General features: G+C 41.0%; 1 protein-coding gene across 8 annotated transcripts in view; it reads left to right on the top strand.

The window, feature by feature from the left end:
- Positions 1-25,643, top strand: part of LRRC4C (leucine rich repeat containing 4C) — a 1,326,823-nt gene that overhangs the window by 1,140,278 nt on the left and 160,902 nt on the right. For 2 of the 8 annotated variants that reach the window (XM_070473156.1, XM_020872206.2), the window contains exon 1: positions 3,552-5,475. The exons of the other annotated variants lie outside the window; for them this stretch is intronic. The gene's annotated coding sequence lies outside the window, so the exon portion shown is untranslated. Of the gene's footprint in view, positions 1-3,551; positions 5,476-25,643 lie in introns of those variants that run through there. 8 annotated transcript variants of the gene reach the window in all.

Here is a 25,643-nt window from a genome sequence, read left to right on the forward strand (position 1 = left end):
GGGCTAGTGTTTTATTTAAAAAAAGTTTTAAAACATGAAGGCACAGTGAAGTAAGACCATAGAGGGTACAGACTCAGTGGAGGGGTAGTAGAAGAGATACTTTAAAAACCGTAAATTCACAAATCTACTTGGACTTTGGCATCTTCAGTATATTTCAAGTAACAAAGAATAGGTGATGATTATGATATCTTCTAAATATGTACTACAATGTTCTTGGAATATTGTGTAACCTAACACATACAGTAAGTTCCCACTAAATATGGCATTTGATCATTAAAGTAGTTATCAGAAGAAGCTGGTCTAATGAAGTTAATTCACATGCCATTCATTTCATGTGACGACAGAGACAAGCCTGATACTACTGTCCCACAGGACATTCTGGTCCCTTTTAATAGTACTGGAAGTGAAAAGAGAGTATCTATTGCCAGAATGTGTTAACATGAAGGTTCAAATCTCATGTGTTGTGCTTGAATAGGGTAGCATACAGCCTGTTCAATCAAATTAATAAATGCATTAATAAATGCATCTTTTTTCTGTATTTGTAAAGCAAAGTTAGCAAGCTCATTCTCCTTGCTATTTTGTATTTTCAATTACAAGATGCTGTCCTCTGCTGTTTGCTAAAGATGACACCAAGTAGAGTCACTGGCACATAGTGAAATAACATAATTTTGTTTCTCCACCCAAATGCCTACAAATCAGGGAAGAATTAACCTAGACTTCTCAAAGTTCATAGAACAAACCTGCCCTGTTAAGCACAGTGCTCCTTTTCCTTTAATTTCATCACATTTTAATGGCATCTGTCCTGCCCATGCTTTTGATAACTAAATGAACTAATTGGAAGTGTGACAACATGATCAATCCATTACTATTCAGACAATTATTTTCTGTAAAAGAACTTCCATGAAGAATTTTACTTAAACACATATGCTGTCATCATTGACAGTATCTGACAACTCCTACTCAGGATATATCTATATTTATGTCATTAGTTAACAATTTAGTTTGTGTGTGCATTTGTCCGACAGTTAGCGTGTGGACTACTTATTTCAATTCTCTTTGAGTAAGATCATTCTGAGAGAAATGTGTCAATTTCCCCCATGGGGTTACAAATTCATCTCTGGGATTCAGTACTGATCATGACAGTGTGCACAACTATGACTGTCTTAGATAAGTTCCTGAAATCTAGAAACTGTAGCAAAATTGGAAGAACTGGAATTGAGTAGATCTGAGTTCAAGACTTGCCTATGTCTTGAAAATACCAAATATGTGGCTTTAGCATCACTTTCCTTATCTTTAAAAATCTCTCAAGGGGTTGTTTTGAGTTTTAAATAAGATGAGTGATTGATGTATATGAGAAGTCAGCAAAAGAAAACCATGCCACAGGGATGACCCCAAAACACTGACTATGAATCAAAAAAAGAAAGCCAAATGACTAATTCAAGGTAATATGGTGTGAAGGAGCAACTGAAGGGGGAAAAGAAATAGTAGCTGATGAATGGGAAGGTAAATAAAAAAGGGAAGATCTTCCTTTTTCTTGTTGGTAAATAACACTGCTCCTTCACTGCTGCTTTGTTTGATAGATTAATTCATTCTGAAAGGCTTTAAATATATCTGGTAGGTAGCTAATAATCATCTTTGAAAAACAAATCATTGGCCTTTCCCTTGCTGTCAAAATCCTTAAAAGGAAAATTTTCATTTCAAATGGCTTCTAGCTTAGTTCAGAACCAGAAGGTAGATTCCTTTGAAGCTATCTAGAGCAGCTAGTGAAAGCACTTTTTAATGGTTTATTAGTTGGTAAACTGTAATTGGCATATAAGGGTAAGAGCTTCAAAAAACAAATTAAACTTAGAGTCAACTGCCCACTAGAGTTTTGAATCAATAGAGTTGTCTTTTAAAAACAGAAGCAATCCCATTACCTCTCAACAAATTCACATTTTATGCAATTCACAGCTACATCAAAGTTCTCCAAAAACAGAAATTAAGTAAATTACAATCCATGTGTAGAGAAAGGCTTTTTTTTCCTTGCAGGTGCTGACATCGGTAATACATTCTAGAATATGTGCTTGGTACCCAAAGAAATATACAGATGCAGTTATTTTTTAACTCTAAATGAGGAAATATTGTTTAGTCACTAAGTCGTGTCTGACTCGTGACCCCATGGACTGTAGCCCTCCTGGCTCCTCTGTCCATGGGATTTTACAGACAAGAACAAGGAGTGGGTTGTTATTTCCTCCTCCAGAGGATCTTTCGACCCAGGGATGGAACTTGTGTCTCTTAGCTTGGCAGGTGGAGTCTTTACCACTGAACCACTCAGGAAGACGCCAAAGGAGGAAATACCCATGTATTATACAGGGAATAGGAAAAATATACACATAACACTTGGCGTGAATTTCAATATGCCTTTAATGTTTCCTTAGTAAAATTTTTCTCCCTTTCTGTTGAATGTCCCTACTCATTATGAGTTGTAACATAAAGACTCAAATGTTAATGCTCTAATAGAGTGGTCTACTGCCTGTTAAAACTGTTTTCAAACCAAGTAGGTATTCTGACTTTTTAAAAGTAAACCAGCACAGAAATCATTGATGATGCAACCTGAAACAAAGAAATACTTATTTGCCTTCCTCTCCCAATGAATATAATATTTTATTATCTGAATTATCATTCATTTTATCTATTTCATATCTCAAGGTCACATATGTGAATGGCATAAAATGTAACTATAGCTTACAGAAAAAGCCTCTGACAATTGTATAGTGGAGAAAGAAATCCACATAAATATGTTATTAATCATATTATTATGGGGGCCTTTCCATCTTTCTAAGATGCAGTGAAGTTGAAAAATGCCACCTGCCCCTGCCCCTAAAATAAGTTGATGGAAAAGCCCATAACCAGGAGAGAGGGATGTTGGAATTGAGTTGTCAAACTGTCCTGGATGTCTTGTACAAACTGAACAGGGCAATTTACTGCAACACTGCATAGGCTGAAGGCGCCTATCTCGCTTGTACACTGTTTCCTTCTGGTGTTTTATCCTGCAAGACCACACGCTCCCTCCCTGGCCGCTCTTCAGCCCCTGCTAGATTCCGACTAGTACATCCTAGGTAATAGTACTGTGTTAATCCTTACCTTGTGAGCAGCCTCCTTACCTAGGGAGAGAAGAAGCTCGTGTTCAGCTTTGAATGAAAGCAACAGCATTCTGTAAATGATATTTCAGGATGCTAATGGTGATTTGATTTCTATGTCTTCCCCTCTGTAGCTCCAACTCCTGGCTTTCAGGATGAAAACAGCCAGGCTTTGAGGGGGGGTGGGGGGTGGGGAATAACTTCTCCCACACCACCCCTGAGTTTCTCTGCTCATTACTAACCTCGGCGCGCGGGGGTGGCTCTGAAACGCGGCTGTTCCGGCTCTGCCCTCCAGGTGGCAGCGGTGCCACACCGCAGAGGCTCCAATCCCCTCGTCCCCGACTTCAAGTGTTAATGCAATTGACCAATCAGTGCTAAGATGATGGGAGGTAATTGGGTAATTGTATTTTACTGATCACAAGCAGAGAAAGGGAAAGGAAAAAGGGAAAGAAAGAGGGGGCAGAGGAGGGAAGGGGACCGCAGTCCGAAAGGAGATTTGGGGAGCGGGGACGCAAACCTTCGGGACGTGGCGTTGGCTTAGAGAAAGGAGCTGCCGCCCGCCCTGGGAGCGCATTTAATATCGGAGGGGGAGAGAGGGGAGAGAGGAGCGGGCGGGGGAGGCAGAGAGTTCCAGCTGAAGTGGATGGAAGGGGACCCGGGCTTATGCCGCGCTGGGAGCCGCGAGTCGGGGCGATGTCGCTAAGGACCGCGCGGAGCAGCTGCGCTCCCTGGAACGCATCTCTTGGCAGAGGACTAGCCGGCGTCGGGAAGGGCTGCGAGAAGAGGGACCAACTTGTGGCTCCAAAATGTACCCGACGCAGCTGGAAATGAGATCAGAGCTGCAGTTTCATTCGAGAAGGATGAGAGGAGCCAGCGACTAAGGATTTTTTTTTTTTTAACCCTCCTTCGTTCCATTTTCTATCCTCTTTCCTTATTTTTTTCACTTGCCTGACAATCCCGTGGAGCCCCTCGCTTCGCCCTCCTTATTTGAAATAAAAGCCCAATTTGAACTTCTTTCGTCGCGGCGCCCCTGGATTCGCAGCCCGCTGATGGATGAGAAGGGGACCCGGTGGCTGGCAGGGGCCACCGGCGAGGGACCGCGTCACGCGTCTCCCCCGTGATCCCGGCCCTGATCGTGGAGTTCTGCTACACCTGGAGAATCTGGACCGGGTGCCGGGGGTGGGGGCGGGGACAGAGGAAGCCCTAGCCACCCCGAACCTTTAGGAAAAAAAAGAAGACGAAGTAGCTGGGGGAAGGAATGGGTTTCTTCTTGACAGCTGACGGAGCCTTGAAATTTTCCTCCACTACCTCCGCCCCCTCCCCCGCCCCCGCCCCCCGCACTCCATTTAACGTGAGATTATGAAATTGCAGAGGCGGCCGAGGGAAGGAGACAGGATATAACAGAGAGTTTGGAGGGAGAGGGGAAGGTGGCTGGCCGGGTGGCTGAAATCAAAAATCCAATTGCGCACTGGGTTGTGATGCGAAATCTAATCAGATCTCTGGAGAAGGGGCCGGCCGGAAGGGTGGCGAGTGGGGGGAGTTGAGCCCCAAATTCTTCATCGAGGTGGGGGCTGGGGAAAGGAATCGGCTATGTAAAAGGAGACTTTTTTTTTTTTTTTTTTTTTTGGTGGCGGTGACGGTTGGGTGCGTTGCAAAAATGAAGGATGCGGGACGCAGCTATCTCTTGGAACCGAACGCAGTGGATAAACTGATTGTGCAAGAGAGAAGGAAGAATGAAGCTTTTTCTTGTGAGATCTGGATCTTAACACACATGTGTATATGTGCACACAGGGAGCATTGAAAAATGAAATAAACCAGTGTCAGACCCGCGGGGGTTGATGTATTCTGACATAAATAAATAACCATAAAAACAGCGACCCCCCTCCCCAAAAGGATGATTGGAAATGGAGAACCGTGGATCCACAAAGAAAAGTATGTGCTTTTTTTTTTTTTTTTCTATAAAGGAGAAAGTAAGCCAAGGAGATATTTTTGGAATGAAAAGTTTGGAGCTTTTTTAGGAAAGTAAAGACCTGATATGGTGGTGTTTTCTTTTTGAATTTCCCACAAGAGGAGAGGGAATTAATAATACATCTGCAAAGAAATTTCGGAGAAGAAAAGTTGACCGCGGCAGAATGAGGCATTGATTGGGAGAGAGAAGCCAGCAGGGGACAGTTGGATTTGTGCCTATGTTGACTAAAATTGACGGATAATTGCAGTTGGATTTTTCTTCATCAACCTCCTTTTTCCCCCCAACCCCCCCTTTTTTTCTTTTTGGTGTCAAGATCATGCGTTTTTCCACTTGTTCTTAACCACCTGGATATCCATCTGGATGTTGCTGTGATCAGTCTGAAATACAGTGAGTGAACCTTTTTTTTTCTTATTTATTGGTGAAGAAAATGACCATGAATTTAGCATCCCTGATCCCTTTATCCCTTCACCCCCTGAGTGTGGTTTCTAAAGACCTGGCTGTGGGAGGCCAGAAAATAGGGAGAAGGTGGCCCACACATTTGCCCCATTGGGCTGTGCTCACTGATAAGCTGGTTTGCTATAATGATGCAGGTTGTCTGCAACCCGGGCAAACGCCTTTGCAAATGTTCATCAGAAAAAAAAAAAAAAATTTCCCCAGGAAAGCCGCTGCAGTGTGGGGTGCCTTGCGCTGTGTGATTGACACTCAAGAATGCGTTTAAGTTGCCTGGCAGCCCCAGAGTTAGATTCACAGATGTTTAGCCATTGGAAATCGAAGGGACCCAATTTAAATTTCATTATCCAACCTGACATCGCAGATCAACAGAATGTATTAACACAGAAATATGATAATAAACCCAGCAGATGAAGGATGGCTTCTGGCCGGTGGGTGGGTGGGTAGAGGGAGGGGGAGTGGGGTGGGGGTGGAAGTGATGGAGAGCAGCGGCTGGCTGACTGCACATCTCTCTTGCACACACAAGCTGGAAGGTACCTACATGCTCCCCAGTGCTAGGAATGAGAGGACCACCCCCTTCAACCCCACCCCCTTCTAACCACTTCTGTGAGTAACTGCGAGGCTGTCCATGACGGTGCCTGGGGACAGTTAGTTGCCTTCAGTTTTGCCAGAAACCTTCCCAATATGATCCGGTCAGGGCTCTTCTAAGAAAGAGGCAGAAATCTCGTGTCCTGTGGCAACTTAGATAAAGGTCTGAGGGTTGAGCATCACTGCTTCTCCTCTGCCAGCTTTGTCTTGGGGGAAAGAGGCCACTGAAGGAAATTGTTTTATAAGGTTGAATATGCTTAAAGAGCCTGAGGGTCTGGAAGATCGCCCTTTTCATCTCTTCCGTCCCCCATCGCTGCCAGGGTCAGAGAGCTGGCTTTTCTTTAGTTTTATTTTATAACAGAACTCTGCCTGTCAGTCTTCTATTATTTCTCTCCGGGGCCTTCTATCAGAATCATAGCCTCATATAACTTTAGAACCAAAAGACTCCCCAGAGATCTCATGCCAATAAAAAAGGAAACTGAGGCCTGGAAAAGCCATAACTCTTTGGTGAATGGCCAGATCATAGGAGACAGGTGACTCCCACAAGAGCTGATGAAAGTCAGTTTAGGATCCAAACTGGACAAGAACCAGTCATACGTGGAAGGAATGACTTCTCTCCCCAAAGCTGCCATGTTTATCTAGAAGGGTCAAGGAAGGTACTTATCCTGAGAGCTTGCAGTAAACTCCTGACATTCCAAACATCAAGGGTAGTCCATCTCTAGCATTCATATCTTTTTTTAGTCTTAGTCTTGTCTTTTTTTTTTTTTTTTACATTAATAGAGGAACTCAGATAACCCTACCTTTAATACTGTTTGAAAAGAAAATATGATCCACGTTGCTGGCATATCCTAAAGGAGATGAAATGCAGCAGTCTTCTGGTTCCTTTTTGGTGTTGGGCACATTTAATCCAGTGAGTGGTGGTCCCTGGAGAGTCATTAAAGAACTGTGGAGTTAGATTTATATGAGAGAATGATAATAGAAACCAGAAACTCCCTGCTAAAAGCCTCTGAGTCTGTTCTTTCACTCACATCATCTATTCTTATCCTTTTCATTACCCCTAACTAAACTAGCCTACAGCTGAGCACTTCTCTAATTTATTTTTCTGGGCACATGTTTCCAGTTGGGACACAGTTCGGCACTGCATTTACTGACCTATGAAAATAATTGTGCACGACTGTGTTCGTCCCCCCACTGCCCCCCCCCCCCGAGATCCCTGTAGGTTTCTTCTGCGTATCATCATTCCTTGCAGATATTTTTTGTATGTTTGTTTTGTTTTTACATGACCACTGTTAAGTCATCAGTGGTGGTCATAGATTGACACCAGTTACGTGAAGTTCCTACTCAGTTGCAACTTAGCACAACTGATAAAAAAGAAAAAAGAAGAAGGAAAAAAAGCGTGCTCTGAAGGTTTTTTGTTGCATAGCTCAGCTCTGGGATTCACGTGGGAAACCCAGCCATGCAATCAGCTTGGCTCTGCCAATCAGGAACGGGGAGTTTTCTTTCTTCCTTCCTTCCCTTCTGTCTTCCTTTCTGTCTGTCATTTTATCTTTCTTTCTTTACCCCCTCCCTGCCTTCTTTCTTTTTTCCTCTCCTTTCTTGACATCAAAATTTCTTCATTGCTCCTCTGATTCAACTTGCATCCCTCTCCTTCATATTGTCACCCCCTCTCCACATTTACACCCACATGCAAACTTTACTGAGAAAGAGGGGGAAGGGGATGGGGGATAGGGAGAGAAAATATGAATGTGTTTAAAATCGTGGGCTGAAATGTGTCCTCCCACCCACCTCCGCTTGAAGCTGTTCTTCAAATCTGGAGATGATGGAACATCTAAGGATGTCATCCTTTTTCAGGCTGGTGAATCACGTCACCAGCACAACATTTCAGGACACGCATTGCCCAGACTAGGGTTTAGTTCCTTTGGTTTGGCAATCAGAGTTGGCTATGTATTTTAGACAACTTGCTCGTGGACTGATCAAAGAAGTGTGGCCAACTGTAGATTTGGAAACCTAGTTCATGAGCTTCTTTCAGGGCTGAAGTTGGTACCCACTGAGTGACATTTGTGAGCAGGGTAACTATATACTGGAATTTGTTGAAGACCACAGGCCCAGAAAGCTGCCAAGTTTTGCAGGGTTTCAAGTTACCTTTTCAAATGTCTTCCTCCTCTAATTTAATAGCTATGAGCTTCAGGCAATACCTTCAATTTCCCTGGCCTTCAGTGTTCTCAACTGTGGGATGGGAATAATATTAACAAATTGGTTTTCAACAAATTAGAATGGTCGTGTGAATTTAAAGTAATGGTATGCAAAGCCCCAGCCTAATAGGCTCTCTAAGGAGAGCTGTTTGTTATGGTTGTTCTTGGATTAATTTGGATTAACTTCCCGGGATGAATACAGGCTGGCCAAGCACTTTGCGAGTTCTGATGGCTACACTTAAGAACCAGCAAATGTGCCACTTACCCTACAGTAGTTGCCAGATTCTTCTTTTGAGGTCTTATGAGGTGAGAGCTTTTATGATATATCATTTTAGATATGAAACATTGCTTCAAGCTGGAAATTGAAAAGCAATATTTTCTTAGAAACATAATTCTCAGCAAAAGTAATACTTAAATGAGATTTTAGGGGAAAATACTGCTATTCTTGGGTTCTATGTTCTTTTGGTCTAAAAGTTGCAGAAGATAATTATATATTAATGGTATAACTTTGGCTACATATTGCATTATCTGGATGTGGAATGCACAAAGTAAAGGCAGATTTCTTGACAAGCATATGATTAAATTGGATGGTTTAAAATTACATTACTAATATTAAGATACCCAAGTCCACAATTTGGATTCACGGTCTTCCTAGTTATAATGAATCCCATGTTAGTTATATATCTTCATGTTTGTGAAAGGATAAAGACTCACTAGACTCTGTGGGGTCAAGATTTCATGCGGACTTATGTGTCTTATTGTTTGCACGTGCAAATCTTTCAACACCAACTTGCCAGTAGTTTTCCGAGACTGTCAGTCACGGTCACAGTTTATAATTTCATTGTCTACATCAGCAGCCAAAAGTTCTGTCCATTTCCTCAATATGCTTCTGGAAACCTGTTCTCCCTCTGAGGGAAAAAGAATCCTACTGTTTTAATTATTAGTATTCTTGATGTCTCAGCTGCGGATAAGACAGTCAGGCTGAGGAGTTGCCCGTGGGATGTTTGTACTGCTTCTTTTCAATTAGGAAAGCAATTTGAATTCTATGTTAACTTTGGAAAAGCATCCTAAAGCTTACTATTTTCACTGATCTTAAAAAGAGATGGAAATCATTTGTGAACGTTCTTACGGTTTTGTTTATTTTACTTTTTGGTGTACTTCTTAAAGGTGACTGAGAAATTGGGTAAATTCAAACTCCAGCATCCTAATTTGATACTCAGGTTTCCACTGGGTCTCATGTGTTATGTGAGCCATTAACCTATCTAAACCTGTTTGCTTATCTGTAAAAGAGAGGTGAAAACAACAACCTCATGGAGCTGACTGATATAAAGATGGAATCAGACTGTCATATGTCATGCACAGCAAGTGTTCAATAAATGCACATCTAAATTGAGCACCTCTGATCTTAGTTTAGGTAGCAAACAGTTTGCAGAAAACAGATAGGATCTTGTTTGAGGGAAGCTGTTCATATAATTCTTGTTGATATAGATTAACAAATGAGAAATTTATAGACAAGGTTAAAGTAACACAAATAGATTTAGCTGTTTTTGGTAAGGTCCTAGACTTTTAAAATATATTTGGAAGTGCTTTAGTGAATACCATTTCTTTAAGAAAGATTACAGCATACCTTATGAATTGTGTAAAATGTACTGTCTGTCCATGTAAACTTTAGATTGTCAAGTATTTTGTAATATAGGCATACAAAATAATAATTTATAGACAGTGTGTTAGAAGATGCTCCCAATCCAAGGGATCAAGAGTCTATTGCACGTTTCTTCAAAATGATTTCTCTGGAGAAATGTAAATTCGACAGTTGAAACTTGATTGGGCAGGTCTTGTGGTAGAAACACTGTGCTTGTAGCATTCTCTGAGGGTAAGGGTTTTATTTGTTCTTCGGTGTGTCCTTAGCATCTCAGAAGAGTGTCTAACAACTGGTGTGCCTGCAGTAGATATTCCTTGAATGACTGATTGAACTTAATTAAGAGAATCACCTCCAAAGAACTCAAATGCAGGTGTATTTTTCTTAATCTTAGTGCTATCAGTACTGGACTATAACAGTTGATCAAGTCACCTCATCTCTCTTAGGTTGGTCTTATATTCTTTCCTGTTAAATAACGGTTAAAAACTAAGGATCTCTCAAGCACTAAGATTTTAGGATTTTGAATTCATAACTGACTACCAAGAAATTCAAGATTCCTAGGAGTTGAAAACATACAAAATCTCTGATTCCAGCTTGTGAGTTGTCACAACGTGGAGAACAGCATCATATTCTGTGAGAAAGGCAGAATCTGTCACAATGACAGATATGCAGAGTCAAAAGGTAAAGAAAGTATCCAGAGGGCGTGAAGGGGAAATAGAATAAACCTGGAGTAGGCAAACATTGGATCTCAAATGTATTTCCCTTCTTGTTAGCTGGATCCTAAGTAGGCAAGTTAACCTTGCTATGTCTCAATTTTGCTCAACCTTAAAAATGGAGATCATTTTTCTGGCAGTTATTTTGGGAACATTAATTATGATGTCTAAATGTTTGGCACGTGGTTAGTACACAATAAATGCTAGCTCACTTTCTTTCTTCTCATTGAATTCTTTGGTTATTTTCCATGAAACGGGAACATTTAACTGAAAGTCTGTGAGTGTTTTGCTTTACATTTACTGAGTATGTAAATGAGGATCTTTTGCAACTTTGCTCTCGAAGTGGATATTATTATTTTTGATAATGTTTCCAATGTCAGATTCATAGTGAAGTTTAAAAATAATGAACAACTTATGTAAGATTAACAAACTTATTTCAACTTAGGCACAAGCCGATGACAGCTTTTTATGGTTGTGGGTGCTTTCAACACTTACCGAGGTTATGGGTATAATTTTATAATTATGATAGTGACTACCATTTATTGAGCATTTAATATGTACCAGGTACTATGCTGATAATATAGCTTATATTTTTCTCCATAGTTCTCACTTGGGAAACTGAAACATAAAGAGGATAAGTAATTGGTCTAAGGTTATCCAGCAACTAAGTGATAGAGCTGGAGGTTGGAGCTCCATCTTTCAGGACTTTAGAAACAGGATCAGAATCAGTAAATGCAAACATGTTGCCTTGGTATCAAATATGCATGGCAGCTCACTGTCCTCTATCCTGATACTCAAACTGAATATCTTAACTGGGACTCAGATATCTGTAGTATTCCTGTTTGCTGAAACAAAGGTTGTAATCAGATACTAGGTTACAGATACCTTGCATCTATCTTTTGATCAGTCTTTTTTAATATCTAAATGTGCTCCTACATGAGGAAGAGATAACTTCTAAGAAAAACTTGGGGAAAAATTGTCGTAACTCACTCAACACAACTACTGGACAGAAAGACTTTGGTGCAAAATGCTATGAGATCATCTGGAAATTCATGATCATATGAAAAATAAGGTCAATGCTAATAATTGTTTGGAGTTTTATTACAGTATCCTAGGAATCTGATGTACTCCTGGTTTGTGGGCACCCTCCCCCCATCACCTGATCTCAGTCCTTGTGATGTTAAATCTCTGTAGCACTTAGTACCACTGGTTGCCACTGGCTTTCTGAAACTCTTCCTGTGGGATTGATCTGCCGTTTGCTATCACCTCCTTTATTCTTTTCACTTTATCCTCCTCCTTTCCTCTCCTGCTCTCTCCTGAAATGTGGAAAGCCTCTTCTATGAATCAGTTCTATTCCCAGTCTCTCTGCATCTCTGAGATGTCTGCTGGGCTTGTTTGGAGAGAAGATGCTCAAATCTTAGGCCCAACCACGTTGTGTAATCTGACAAGTCCTACATCTCCAGGGCCAGCAAGATCTCACTTTCTTACCTGGTCTTTTGTAGGCCTCACAAATCTAATCCACATACTGTAATTGATTACTTTCTCTCCAGGAGCCTATATATTTTCAGTTTCATATCAATATCTCTTTAACCACTAATCAAATTATTCATCCATTTACTCACTGTCTCAAACTTAGCTTTCCTATCCCTAAGTCCAGTGTTTATTGTTTCTTTCCTAGGTACCTTCCTAAGTAATCTTTCTGATGCTACCTTTTCTTCAATATGGTCCATCATTCATATTTCCTTCAGAGGGACCTTACTAAGAAATAAAGCTGAGCATTCCCTCCTCTGTATTCTGTGAATATAGAATAAAATTCAGATTCTTCTCCTAATGATACACACTCTGACCAGCCTGTTTATTCCTCTCATCTGTCTGCCATACCAGAGGTGCATGCATGTATGCCGTCATGTCCGACTCTTCATGACCCTGTGGACTGTGGCCTGCTAGGCTCCTCTGTCCATGGAGTTATCCAGGAAGGAATATTGGAATGGGTTGCCATTTCCTACTCCGGGGGATCTTCCTGACGCAGGGATCAAATCTGCGTATTTACAGGTGGACTCTTCCACGGTACTGCCTGGTCTCTTTTCCATACTGAAGGTTTTATTTCTCTGGGGATATCCCAGGCTAGTTTTTGGCTCCAGCTTTGTGAAAGCTACTCCATTTGCCTAGGATCTGCTCTTCACAGGTCAAATTTCAAAGCGGGTTACTTCCTCTGGGAAAGTCTTTCCCAGCTGTCCTTAGACACACGAATCCTTTTGTCTCTGTTACACCAGCATTTTGTTCATAGAGCTGTGATAGCTCTGATCACTCTTATATCAAGTTTACTTGGCTGAAACCTGCTAGATTGTGATTTCTTTTAGGAAATGAACCTCATGTTACCTGCTTGTCATCTCCCACATCTCGTTAATATAATGCACAGGAGTATTCAAATGTATTTTGGCAGAGTCAACCAAGGGGTGGACTGATCTAACACATCCTTCGGGTGAAGAGCTTCCTTGAATTCAGTCTCTGGTACAGGCCATTATTTTCCCAATATTTTTCCCACTAAGATCAACTTTTTATTATTTTTTCTCTAGGGATCCATGTTTCAAAACTTAACTTTACCCAACAAATACATTGCAACTTATTCCTCCACTTTCCTAATTGCAAACATATACCTGCCCATCCCCATTCTTGAAATGTGCTGATTGAACATTGTGACCTTAAGTTGATAGAAACTGAGCCAAAAGATGTTTTGCAAAATACCGTATGCCATCATAGGAGTACGTGCATGATTTCTAATTGGCTTTTTGAAATATTGATAAGAGTTGTCTTTGGGGCTTCCAGTCTTTAAAATAGTTCTGGAAATATATTTTGGTGCTAATCTTATGCTCTAATTCAGAGCTGCTAATAGGCTCAGTGCAGGTTTGGCAATTCATGCTCCTTCACGGCACTGTTCCCAAAGAATATTGTTCCCAAAAACGGAGTTGTGACTTGCAGCTGGGCATTGCAGGAGCTGCACAGTTGTATGAAGGGGACCTTCTTAGTCAGCAATGACTGTTGGAAAGAATCATGACTTTTAATTTTGAGTCATGCCCAAATAAGGGCTTATGCAATGGGAGAATTAAAAAATATATTCTCCTCACTAAAAGTGTCTGGATTAAAACTTTGGTGCAAGTACCTGGTTTTATGGAGCCAGGTATATATTCACAGGAGATGCTCTGGTTTCATGCTTTAGAAGGATTCTTCCTCCTTTCTTTCATAAGAAACAGCAGAAGACACTGAAGTTAAATGAAAATGCTAAATGGTAAGACCCATTTAATTATGGTTTAATTTTATCCTTTAATCTTTGAATATAAATGTCTTGAATATGTTAAATTGGAACATATGCTTTTCTTTCAGTATATTTTCCATGTTTTTCTTCTAGTTTTCTTCCCAGTGTAGGGGTTGCTGTTATCATCTCTCATAATACTAATAGGAATCACTAATAATAGCCATAGTAAATGAGAGAGCAAGCTCAGCACTGGCTCCACTAAATAATAGCAAATGCATACTTGCTTCTGCCAAAGTGCAAACCTCTGAGACAACCCTGTTTGTTGGGAAGGGTCTGTGTGTTTTATTCCATCAATTTTCACCAAGTCAGTAGAGGGAATATAAGAGAATCTAATCATTCCTTTATAAATTTATACATATTTATTTGTTGATAAGATAGGTATCAGGGATGGTGGTTAAGTTTCATAGATTAAAAAAGAGTACTTAACTTTTTTTTTTTCTCTTAGGATGACTACTACTGTCCTCTAATTATTAAAATCATCTATAATTGTAGATGTGGTCCTGCCTAGAACAAGTCATTTGTTTTATTTGTAATGTTTTAATAAATATCCTATGGTCCATATAGTTGGTTTTTTTGGTTTGTTTTTGTTTTTTGTTTTTTGATTCTAGGAATCATAGCATTAAGGAACTCATTCTCAAGACAACAGCTATTTAGAAAGATGGTAACGATAACCCTATATGCAAAACAGAAAAAGAGACAAAGATGTATAGAACAGACTTGTGGACTCTGTGGGAGAAGGCGAGGGTAGGATGTTTCAAGAGAACAGCATCGAAACATGTATATTATCTAGGGTGAAACAGATCACCAGCCCAGGTTGGATGCATGAGACAAGTGCTCAGACCTGGTGCACTGGGAAGACCCAGAGGGATCGGGTGGAGAGGGAGGTGGGAGGGGGGATCGGAATGGGGAATACATGTAAAACCATGGCTGATTCTTGTCAATGTATGACAAAATCCACTACAATATTGTAAAGTAATTAGCCTCCAACTAATAAAAAAAAAAAAGACAGTAGCTTGTTTTTCTTTAACTATTGACTTGATAATGATGTTGGAAAGTTCAGTAACTAAAAGTTTCATTTTTTTAAGGTGCATGGCATTTGGAAATATAAAAATTGTGCTTCTTTAGGATGGTTTAATGTTGAATGTGAGCCGGATCTCAGAATGTGCTGATTTTTACAACCTTAGGAAAAGGAGGGAGAGAGAGGGAGGGAGGGAGGAAAGGAGAGAGACAAAGAAAGAGAGAGAGAGATTGCTCTGTTCTGAGCCTGGCTACAGTGCTGTTGTAACCTGGGCAGAGAGAAGGCTGAGTATAGTTAGTGGATCTCTAGAGAGAAGCACAGCCCTAGATAGGGACCAGAGCCTGGGTGTGGTGAATGAATTCAAATGCATTATGGGGAGTGATCAGGGGACTGTGATTTCTTCTAGCTGAAAAGGCAGAGAGTCAGGAGCCATCCTAAGAGTTAACGTCTACACAGTGCCCTTTGGGAAGGCAAGCATGGAACTAGGAAGGCTTTCTCTGTATTGTTTGAACGTTGCCATGGCAATCGTTTCCAGCAGAAGTTACATGTTTTTCAGTTCCCCAAAGGAGCAAATAGGGTTTCCTTCTCCTTCTCATCCTCCCTGTATCCTTCCCTACCTCCCTGAATGCTTAGTCCTTATCTTTCCATCCTTATTTGCCTTTTATCTGTCTTTTCTTTTCTTTTTTTTCCCCTCATCTTCTCAACTCTTTCCTTATTAGCCACAAAAATATTCCAAGTCCAGGAGTCACTTTTAGGCAGAAAGTGAGTCAGACATAGAGCTTCCTCTCTGGCTTTCTGTATTCCCACTTGTGTTTACCTATTAAAGACCTAATTAGATGGAAGCTGTGGTTGGAAGCAGGGTTGGGGCTTTCCCTTGTTGGTAGGACACAAAACATATTATAAGGGTTGGTGTTGTGGTGATATGTTAATCGGATTGCTGCAGGCAAGTGTAGAGCAGCAGTCTCTGACAATTAGAAAGAACGATGACTTTCCTATGACAGAGCCCACTCTTAGCTGGAGAAGGATTAGCATGCGTTGCAGGTCTCAGGAAGGTTCCTGTAGACCCTGAGAGAGAGCTCTGCCTTGCAAACGCCTCCTGTCTCTTTCAAGGAAGGCTGCTGCCTCTCCTTGAGCTGATTTTTACTGCCAAAGAAAGAAACGTGAGGGGACAGTGAGAGATCTGGTTTCGTGGGTGATGGGGGACTCACTGCAGACCTGGGCCGGAGGATATATTGTGGGGACGTTCAGAAGAAATCTTTGCCTGTTGAATGCACGTGGCCAGTGAATTGTGAAATGGGTCTCATTAGAGCCTTTCATATCCCGGCATGTGCCAAAGTGCTTTGCCGGCACCGCGCCATCACTTCAGGTCCAACCCTGCTGCTGTTGACTGCAGCCAAGAAGGGACAGAGGCTCTGTCTGTATTAAAGCTTTCAGTCTCATCTTTCTCTGTCTACTGTTCATTGTAAGGCGCCTCTGGGTCTTTCAGTGTGGACTGGGATGAGGCACAACGCATCTAGGTGTTTGTAGAGAGGGCACATGAAAGGTTTTGAGCTTCACACATAGGTTGGAGGCAGCCAGGGTTCTGACACCCAGAGGCCCCCTCTCTTTTCCCTACAACTGGCATCAAAGTTGTCTCTAGACTTCCTGGCACATATGCCCAGATACTCACCTGAAAGAGATGATGGGTATTTCAGGGCTAAATGAGTCATTAGCATTGTTGTTGTCTAATTGCTAAGTTGTGTCTGACTCTTTGCGACCCCATGGACTGTAGCCTACCAGGCTCCTCTGTCCGTGGAACTTCCCAGGCAAGAATATTGGAGTGGGTTGCCATTTCCTTCTCCAGAGGATTTTCCCGTCTTATCAACCCAGGGATGGAACCTCTGTCTCCTGCTTAGCAGGCAGATTCTTTAGCACTGTGCCACCAGGGAAGCCCTGAGTCATCAGAGACTTTGTATTGTTAATAAAGAGGGACTTTTTGCTTTTGGGGGAGATTCATATACTAGAGATTTTAAAATCAAATGTTATCTCCAAACACATAGCCCCATTTGTTCTTATTGTTCAGCCACTAAGTCGTCTCTGACTCTTTGTGACCAGATGGACTGCAGCACACTCCTCTGTACTTCACCATCTCCCGGAGTTTGCTCAGGTTCATGTCCACTGAGTCAGTGGTGCTGTCTAACCATCTCATCCTCTGTTGCCCCCTTGTCCTTTTGCCTTCCATCTTTCCCAGCATCAGGGTCTTTTCTAAGGCTCAGCTCTTCACATCAGGTGGCCAAAGTATCTGAACTTCAGCTTAAGCGTCAGTCCTTCCAATGGATATTCATGCTCAATAGCCCCGTTGGTAGTAGCTGCCAAATGCTGAATGCTGTATGCCAGGTACTGTGCCTGACTCTTATTTAGACTGGTCAATGATTCTATAAGATGGATAATTTGACAGCATAGACACAGGAGCCAGATTGACTGGAGTCCTGTCCCTGCTTAGATCTGTAGCTTTGGCCAATTTACTTACCCCCTTTGAACCTCACATTCTCGTGTGCAGCATGAGAATAAATATAGTACAGAGTTGTGGTGAGTTATAATTGAAATAATGCGTATAAAGCCTTTAGCAGAATGCTTGCATGTAGAAAACACTCAGACTATTATTTGTAAAAATGTAAGAGGTGTTTTCATACAACAATATTATGAAATAATCACTAGGCTTGTGCCTCAAGGCAGAACAAAATTAAAAATAGTTAAGGGCAGATTGCTTAATGAAAAAAAGGAAAATAATATTGGAAGATGAATTTATGAATTTGGAATGGTAAATTCCTGATATATTTGCTATAACTCTACAGTTTGGAAGAAGAATAGGATCATTAAAATAGATTTTTGTTGCATTCATTCTCGATCAAAAGTTTAAATTCAACCATGTTAGAGTTTTCTTGTGAAACTGATGTCTTGTATCAGCTGTGATGTCTTACATTGGAAAAAACTAAAAGATCTAACTAGATTAAGCAAAAACAGAGAATTTACTGACATATGCAACTGAAAAGGCCTGCAGTGCATGGAGTTCAGTTATGATTTGATCCAGATGCTAACAATGTCATGGGGATTCTTACTCTATTTTCTCTGTAATTCTCTTGGCTCAGTATTCTTACATGGACTATTTCCATCCTTAGGCTCTTGGGTTTGCACTTCCTTACCTCTCCACCAAAAAAAAAAAAAGATTCACACTTTTATCCCATTATTCCCAGAGAGCATCCTGAGATCTAAGGTGACTCGACTAACTTAGGCCATATGCTCACTCATGGACCAATCACGGCCTTGAAGGGAATGGAATTGAGGGTCAGATACATCCCTAGACGGAATTTAGGGACACTTGAGAGACAAGAAGAATTTGCAGCTGGAGAGATAATCACAAATAACCATAGGTCTAATGGTTGCAAGCAGGAAGGATGGGCTATTTTATTTCACATTGTAACTTGCTACAGGGATTAATTTTGTTTCTACTTCTCTGTAATGCTATGTTGTATATAGGTATTGAAGTTTTAATAACCATCTAAGGAGTTCTGTTCTTCCAGCAATCATCTGGCTGTAGCTATCAATTTTTCAGAGCAACAACTTCATCTGCATTCATGCTGTTTTTGCATTGCTCCTCTCATCTCTTAGGAACAAGTCCTTGCTTTTGAAAGGGAATTTATGGGCTTTTTTGGAAGTGAGAAAACAAAAGCAAAAACAAAAGAATCCTCTTCACTTTATTGGCAAAGGTTTTTAAATCATTTCAAACACCCACGCTCCTGGTCAATTGCACCAGCCATGGGTGTGCGTCTATCCAGCTTTGATTTCACTGAATTTGCCACTGCAAAGATCTCAGCACTCATGCTATCCATTCCTAAATTCTCCATTCTGCCCACCCAGGGATGGTGACTCAGGTAATATGGCATGGTATCCTTTGCTTCTTAATGGGTGAGGTAGAAGAAATAAGTGTCTGAGCTTTGAATACAAATATTTGTTGAGAAGTCCTGTTCAAAGTAGAGGACTGCTCGGAAGGTTCTAGGACTGGAAACAATCTCTTTTGTAGTCTTCATATTCTGTAGCCATATTGTGCATAGTGTAGGTACTATATTCATGCTTATGCAATGACATGCTTCTGTCATCCAATGATTCTGAGACTCAAACCATGTTCATATGCTTCTCATAAAAGATGTAGAGAAAATTGCTGGTGGAAGAGGATGTGCCTGGAAAATTAAATGAAGATGGGCATTTTTGATTACCTGTTATATGGTAGAAATTATAGTAGTTTATTTTACATATTTTATCTCACAGCCTTACAAAGTTTCAATAATAATAACAATAGCATCAGGAACCAATAATTTGTTGTTGCTCTTTAGTTGCTCAGTTGTGTCTGACTCTTTGCAGCCCCATGGACTGCAGCAAGCCAGACTTCCTGTCCTTCACCATCTCCCGGTGCTTGCTCAGACTCATGTCACTGAGTCAGTGAGGCCATCCAACCATCCCATCCTCTGTCATCCTGTTTTCCTCTTGCCCTCAGTCTTTCTTAGCATCAGGGTCTTTTCTAATGAGTCAGCACTTCGTATCAGGTGGCCAAAGTATTGGAGTTTCAGCTTCAGCATCAGTCCTCCCAATGAATATACAGGATTGATTTCCTTTAGGATGGACTAGTTTAAACTCCTCGAAGTCCAAGGGACTCTCAAGAGTCTTCTCCAACACCACAGTTCAAAAGCATCCAGTGGTTAAAAGGAAACCAATAATAGGGAACATTTATTGAGTAATTACTATGCGTAGGTGCTATTCCACATGCTTTAGCTTTGTAACAACATCGACTCCAAAGCAAATAACTGCATTTTCAGTATGAAGGATAGAAAATTTGGATAGACTTAATGACTTCCTCAAATCACAGAGCTAATAAACAGCGGTTCTCTTTTGAACTTCTGGTCAACCCTGCAGTTTCTGTGCTTTGCTGTGCTGCCTCTCACAGGAGACTACTTAACTAAAAACAAACAAAAAAACAATCTTAAATTTGTTCTTTTAAGTTTCAAGAAATTGAAATGCCAGAGTAAGTCTTTCCTTTAACTTCATTTGCTTTTTATTTGTCCTGCCTTCCCCTCCCCTTCTTTTCTTAGGTATTCTCCATTTTGACAATCCATTATAGTACTTTTCAGCCTGTAGTTTAACCCAGCCAGGGCAGCTGCCCTGCCACAACTCTAGATATAAAAGTAAAGCTTCCCCTTCCCCATTTATTTTGAATATAGCCACTCGAGATCATCACACATAAACCTAAGAGGTGTTTTAGGAGGGCTTGTTGTTTGTCATATGCGGGGAAAAGTGAAGAAAATTTTCATCTCTCAATGGTCTCCTGGCAACTGAACTTTCAATACCTCTGCAGATATTAGTGGTTGGCAGGCCGTCATCCTTAAGATGCAGTGATACTAATTATTACGAGCCTGGCTGCATGAGGCTGTGCCATGCATTTCTTTACTCAGCTGTAACCATCAGAAGACGTCTTCTTCCATAGATAGAAAAGGAACGCTTGGCCCTTTCCTCACTAGTTCCTAAGAGTCTTTACTCTTCCCCATGAGGATGGTACGTGGGAGAAGCAGAAGGGGGCATAGCTCCGAGACACTGTCTTTGCTGTCATTCTCAAGAAGCTACCCAACAAAATTGCTATTCTCAACTCATCTGGGCATCAGGCCAGATGGGAGGCAATGCCCCAAATTAGCTTTCTTACTCTTTCAGCCTATCTCCTTTTCTTTTGCTTACGAGACAAACCCTGCAGGAACAGGGGAAGCAGGTACCACACTCTGTCATGACAGGAGCTATGGACACAAATGCTTGCTCACTCAGTGCCCGTGTACACACATACGGATGCACACACATGATCCCCAGAGTGTTACCTCCACGTACTGAATTCCTACCTGACTTCTGAAGGGCCTTCTACAGACACGTGTCATTTATTTTTCTCTAGGGCTCAAGATAAAAAGAGAAAGAACTGCGTACCTGGTAATAGACTCTGGATTCCGGGCATGGTTTGACAACTGAGAATTATTCTCCTGATTGCCTCCCATATATTTGACCCAATATCTTCTGTTCAAAGAATATAAAGTGATTTTAATATCAATTGTGGCTTCTTATCCCCCACTCTAAGGCCTTTTAAAAAACAAATGGAAGAGGCTTGGACTAATCACTGTTTTATAATATCTGAATCACTGCTTCCTGTCCCTGGGGGCTGGCAAGACAGAGTAGGTTCTTATTTTACACTCTATGTAGAATATGCCGCTTTCCTAACCTAACTCGGGCTTTTAGCACTTATCAGGCCCAGATAACTATAATCATGCCCTGATTTATCCTTCTCAGTCCTGTCTATCTTTATCACCAGTTGTTTATCTTGCAAAGGCACTGCTTCTGTGTGATTCTCCTACTAGTAAAGCCTCACTTATGAAATACGTGCTGGACCCCAAAACCTGGCATTCTGCCAGAGGGCCTCTATTTCTCAACTCTTTCTCTTCTCTCAATTTTAGTTTGTGTCTTGGCTATGGTGTTCAGGTCGGTTCAGTTCAGTCGCTCAGTCATGTCTGGCTCTTTGCCACTCCATGGATTGCAGCATGCCAGGCTTCCCTGTCCATCACCAACTCCTGGAGCTTGCTCAAACTCATGTCTATCGAGTCATTGATACCATCCAACCATTTCATCCTCTGTCATCCTCTTCTCCTCCTGCCTTCACTCTTTCCCAGCATCAGAGTTTTTTCCAATAAGTCAGCTCTTCACATTAGGTGGCCAAAATATTCGAGCTTCAACTTCAGCATCAGTCCTTCCAATGAATATTCAGGACTGATTTCCTTTAGGATTGACTGGTTGGATCTCCTTAAATCCAAGGGACTCTCAAGAGTCTTCTCCAACACCACAGTTCAAAAGCATCACTTCTGTGGTGCTCAGCTTTCTTGATGGTCCAACTCTCAAATCCATATATGACTACTGGAAAAAACAGTCTTGACTAGGTGGACCTTTGTTGAAAAAGTAATGTCTCTGCTTTGTAATACGCTGTTTAGTCTGGTCATAGCTTTCTTCCAAGGAGCAAGTATCTTTTAATTTCATGACTGCAGTCACCATCTGCAGTGATGTTGGAGCCCAAGAAAATAAAGTCTGTCACTGTTTCCATTGTTTCCCCATCTATTTGCCATGAAGTTATGGGACTGGATGCCATGATCTTCATTTTTTGAATGTTGAGTTTTAAGCCAGGATTTTCACTCTCCTCTTTCATCAGGAGGCTCTTTAGTTTCTCTTTGCTTTCTGCCATAAGGGTGGTATCATCTGCATATCTGAGGTTATTAGTATTTCTCCTGGCAATCTTGATTCCAGCTTGAGCTTTATCCATCCCGGCATTTTGCATATCGAACTCTACATACAAGTTAAATAAGCAGGGTGACAATATACAGCCTTGATGTACTCCTTTCCCTATTTGGAACCAGTCCATTGTCCCATATGCAGTTCTAACTGTTGCTTCTTGACCTGCTTACAGATTTCTCAGGAGGCAGGTAAGGTGGTCTAGTATTCCCATCTGTTTAATAATTTTCCACACTTTGTTGTGATCTGCACAGTCAAAAGCTTTGGCACAGTCAATGAAGCAGAGGTAGATGTTTTTCTGGAACTCTCTTGTATTTTCTCTGATCCAGGGGATGTTGGCAATTTGATCTCTGGTCCCTCTGGCTAGGGTGTATTGTGCTCATTTCCTATACCCTGCTCGGTATGGGTAATCATTCTATGTACCTACTGTCTGTTTTCTCACCTGAGGTCAGCCCTTGGCTGTCTCTTCTGTGTCTTCACCCCCAAGCCTTACCTATAAGATATGCTCAGTATATGCTTTGCTACTGATATATATATATATTATTTTTTCTTTTATAAGCTTCTAACTGCTGATCTAACAAGATTTTACAGAGCAGTGCTTTGTTTTTAATTAGATTTTCATTAATTTTCTTAATAAAGAGCCTCATAGATTCTACTTGGGAACAGGCAACCTTTTCTGTTAGAGGACCCCATCTGACAGTGTGTCTGTCTTTGACATAAGAGGAATTCTCTTTTGCTGAGTTTTCTGCAGGATACCCTTAGAGAGCGGTTGTTTGAAGAGCAGTAGATCAGAGCTTCAGGTTTCCCATGGCTATTTGCTTAGCAGGGATGTGAAGGTACCAAGTCAAAGCAATGTGCTTCTCTGGGCAGAGACAGGTGTGTCTTCTGCAGAGGTCTACTAGCTCCCATTTTTCTCTAGTGTTCACAGGATAATGGATTTCCCAGGCTTGACCAAGGTCCACGTTTATGATGTCATTTTTTCCCAACTTCCTGTGCTATGAAAATTACAAGGAGCATAACAAAGAAGTTTGACTACTTTACATCTCCTGGCTGTATTTCCGTATTATTCTTATACGTGGCATGGATTCCTGAGAATCCACAAAATGGGCAGGTGTGATGCTGAAGTTTGCAAGAACAAACGTGGAAGAGAAGCCGAATATAGTGAGTTTCTCACAAAATTAAGTTGATATGATTTAAAAACTGACTTTTATTCTTTTTTATTTTCTTGTCATTTTATTAGGTTCTAAATGACCTTTTCAAAGGTGAATGATTATGGTAATAAATGGTATTTAAAAAAAAATGTTCTGCTAATTTCATTATAGTTGGCAAGATAAGTTACTGTGTGTGTGTGTGGGTTCACTGGTCTGTGACAAATGACTCTTGTATCTGTCATTAACTTCAGTTAACTTCAGTAGTTCAATAGTCTAGAACACTGCTATAAGATATAAACCTTAGAGCCCTAGAAAAAACCTGGAGCTGGTGGTTCTGAGTAAAATAGGAAAGTGAGCATGTATTTCTGCAGCTTCCCCAACAGCATCTTGGTAATGGTCATTTCCCACTGCTGAATGCTATTTTCAAATAGAACTGTTTCCAGGACGGATGCTGCTACTCCCTGGCCTCAGAACTCTAAGCAAGTTTCCTGTTTGTATCCTTCAGTGTCTATAAAATGAGGAGCTGGATTTAGATGCTCTGTAGTATTCCTCTGAGCACTCTCTTTCTAGAGTCTAAGGCATTTCATCGAACTATTTGCAGGTAACAAGACTGCATTTGCCAGAGAGAATGGAAATGCCTTTCCCTTGTTCCTTTTCCCAGATATTCTGGCCAGCTTATTTCCTTTCTTTACATCTTCTTGCCCTTCTCTTTTTCTTTTTTTAAAAATCATGCTTGTCAAATTTCTTTCTTTCTTCTCCTGTCTCTATCTTGCCAAGTCCTACTTCACATCAGAGTTGCCTATTTTGTGTGTGTGGCAATTCTGCAGGGTAAGCACTTCATTTTAGACTTGCTGCCACTAATTAACTACAAAATTAAGTAGGTGAATTCATTGATTCAGCACTTGGTTTGATGTTTATATTAACTCATTAAAAGGGAAGCCTTGGATGTGGCCAGAGGCTTGACGGGAATCTGTCCCTCCCCCTGAAATTTCATTTGACTTCCCACACTAGATAGCGATCTTGCTGTTTCTCAGAAGTATTCATGCATCTGGGGAGCAGCCAAATGACCGAAGCAGCATCAGACAGGAATTGCATTCTTTGTGACTACAGAAACAATCCTTGCTTGTTCTTCTCCTTCTCTCCAAGCTTCCTGCTGTGGCTTCAGTTCTGTTTTCATTGTGGGTCCGTGCACGCTCAGCCCCTTAATCTCATCTGACTCTGTGCGACCGCCTGGACTGTAGCTCGCCAGGCTCCTCTGTCCCTGGAATTCTCCAGGCAAGAATTCTGGAATGGTTTGCCATTTTGACATCTGGAGAATTTCATTTTGATGCCTACTGAGATGTCAGGCCTGTCTATTCCATGTCAGATGCCCACCTAGCCACTGTCCGCCTACCCCCAACCCCAAGAAGAAAGAAGAATGCACACCTAGTTGAAACCTTCACCGTGTGGCCATCAAAAAGAACTCAAGAAGCTGTTAGGGTTCCATACCCTGCATTAGAACCGTCAGCTGGTTTTCAGAAACAGGAGTCACTTAAAATCTGGTTTTGTTTCTGTTTTCAACAATCTCATCATGTTTCATTCTTTTGTGCTTTAGCCCGTAATAAACACAAGTGAATAACAGTTACAGTGGTCACTTCTCACAGAGCTGTATTTAACTTTTTACAATTTTTTTGATTTGTGTAGGGACTCACAGCTTCTTTCACATCCCAACAAATAAGGATCTAAATGAGAAAACATGTTTATGGTAAAATGGAAGAGAATGTGGTGGTTTGTACTACAGTAGTTTCCACTGTAAAAGAAGGCTTTTTTGGAGCCCATCCAGACAGTTCAGTTACTTGTCTAAAGCAAATGGACTAAAAGAATAATGTACTAAATAACTGTTCTTTGCTTTACTATACCTTCTTTATCTTATGTGTCTGTTAAAAGTCCTGAACTGTGTGCTCTTTGCCTTAAGACAGTTAATTTTATTTCCTCCGTTTAATATATCGTGTGCACTGGTTGTTAACATAAATTGACCTTAACTTTCTTTTATAGCACAACCTCTATTGTACACACCTTGACCATGGTACTTATCACATCACTTAGTAATTATATGTTTATTATCTATTTTCCCCACATAATTTTGAGTTTTTCCTGTGTAAGAGCCAGAC

This window comes from Odocoileus virginianus, chromosome 10 (genome assembly GCF_023699985.2).
Source record: "Odocoileus virginianus isolate 20LAN1187 ecotype Illinois chromosome 10, Ovbor_1.2, whole genome shotgun sequence".
Lineage (NCBI taxonomy): Eukaryota > Metazoa > Chordata > Mammalia > Artiodactyla > Cervidae > Odocoileus > Odocoileus virginianus.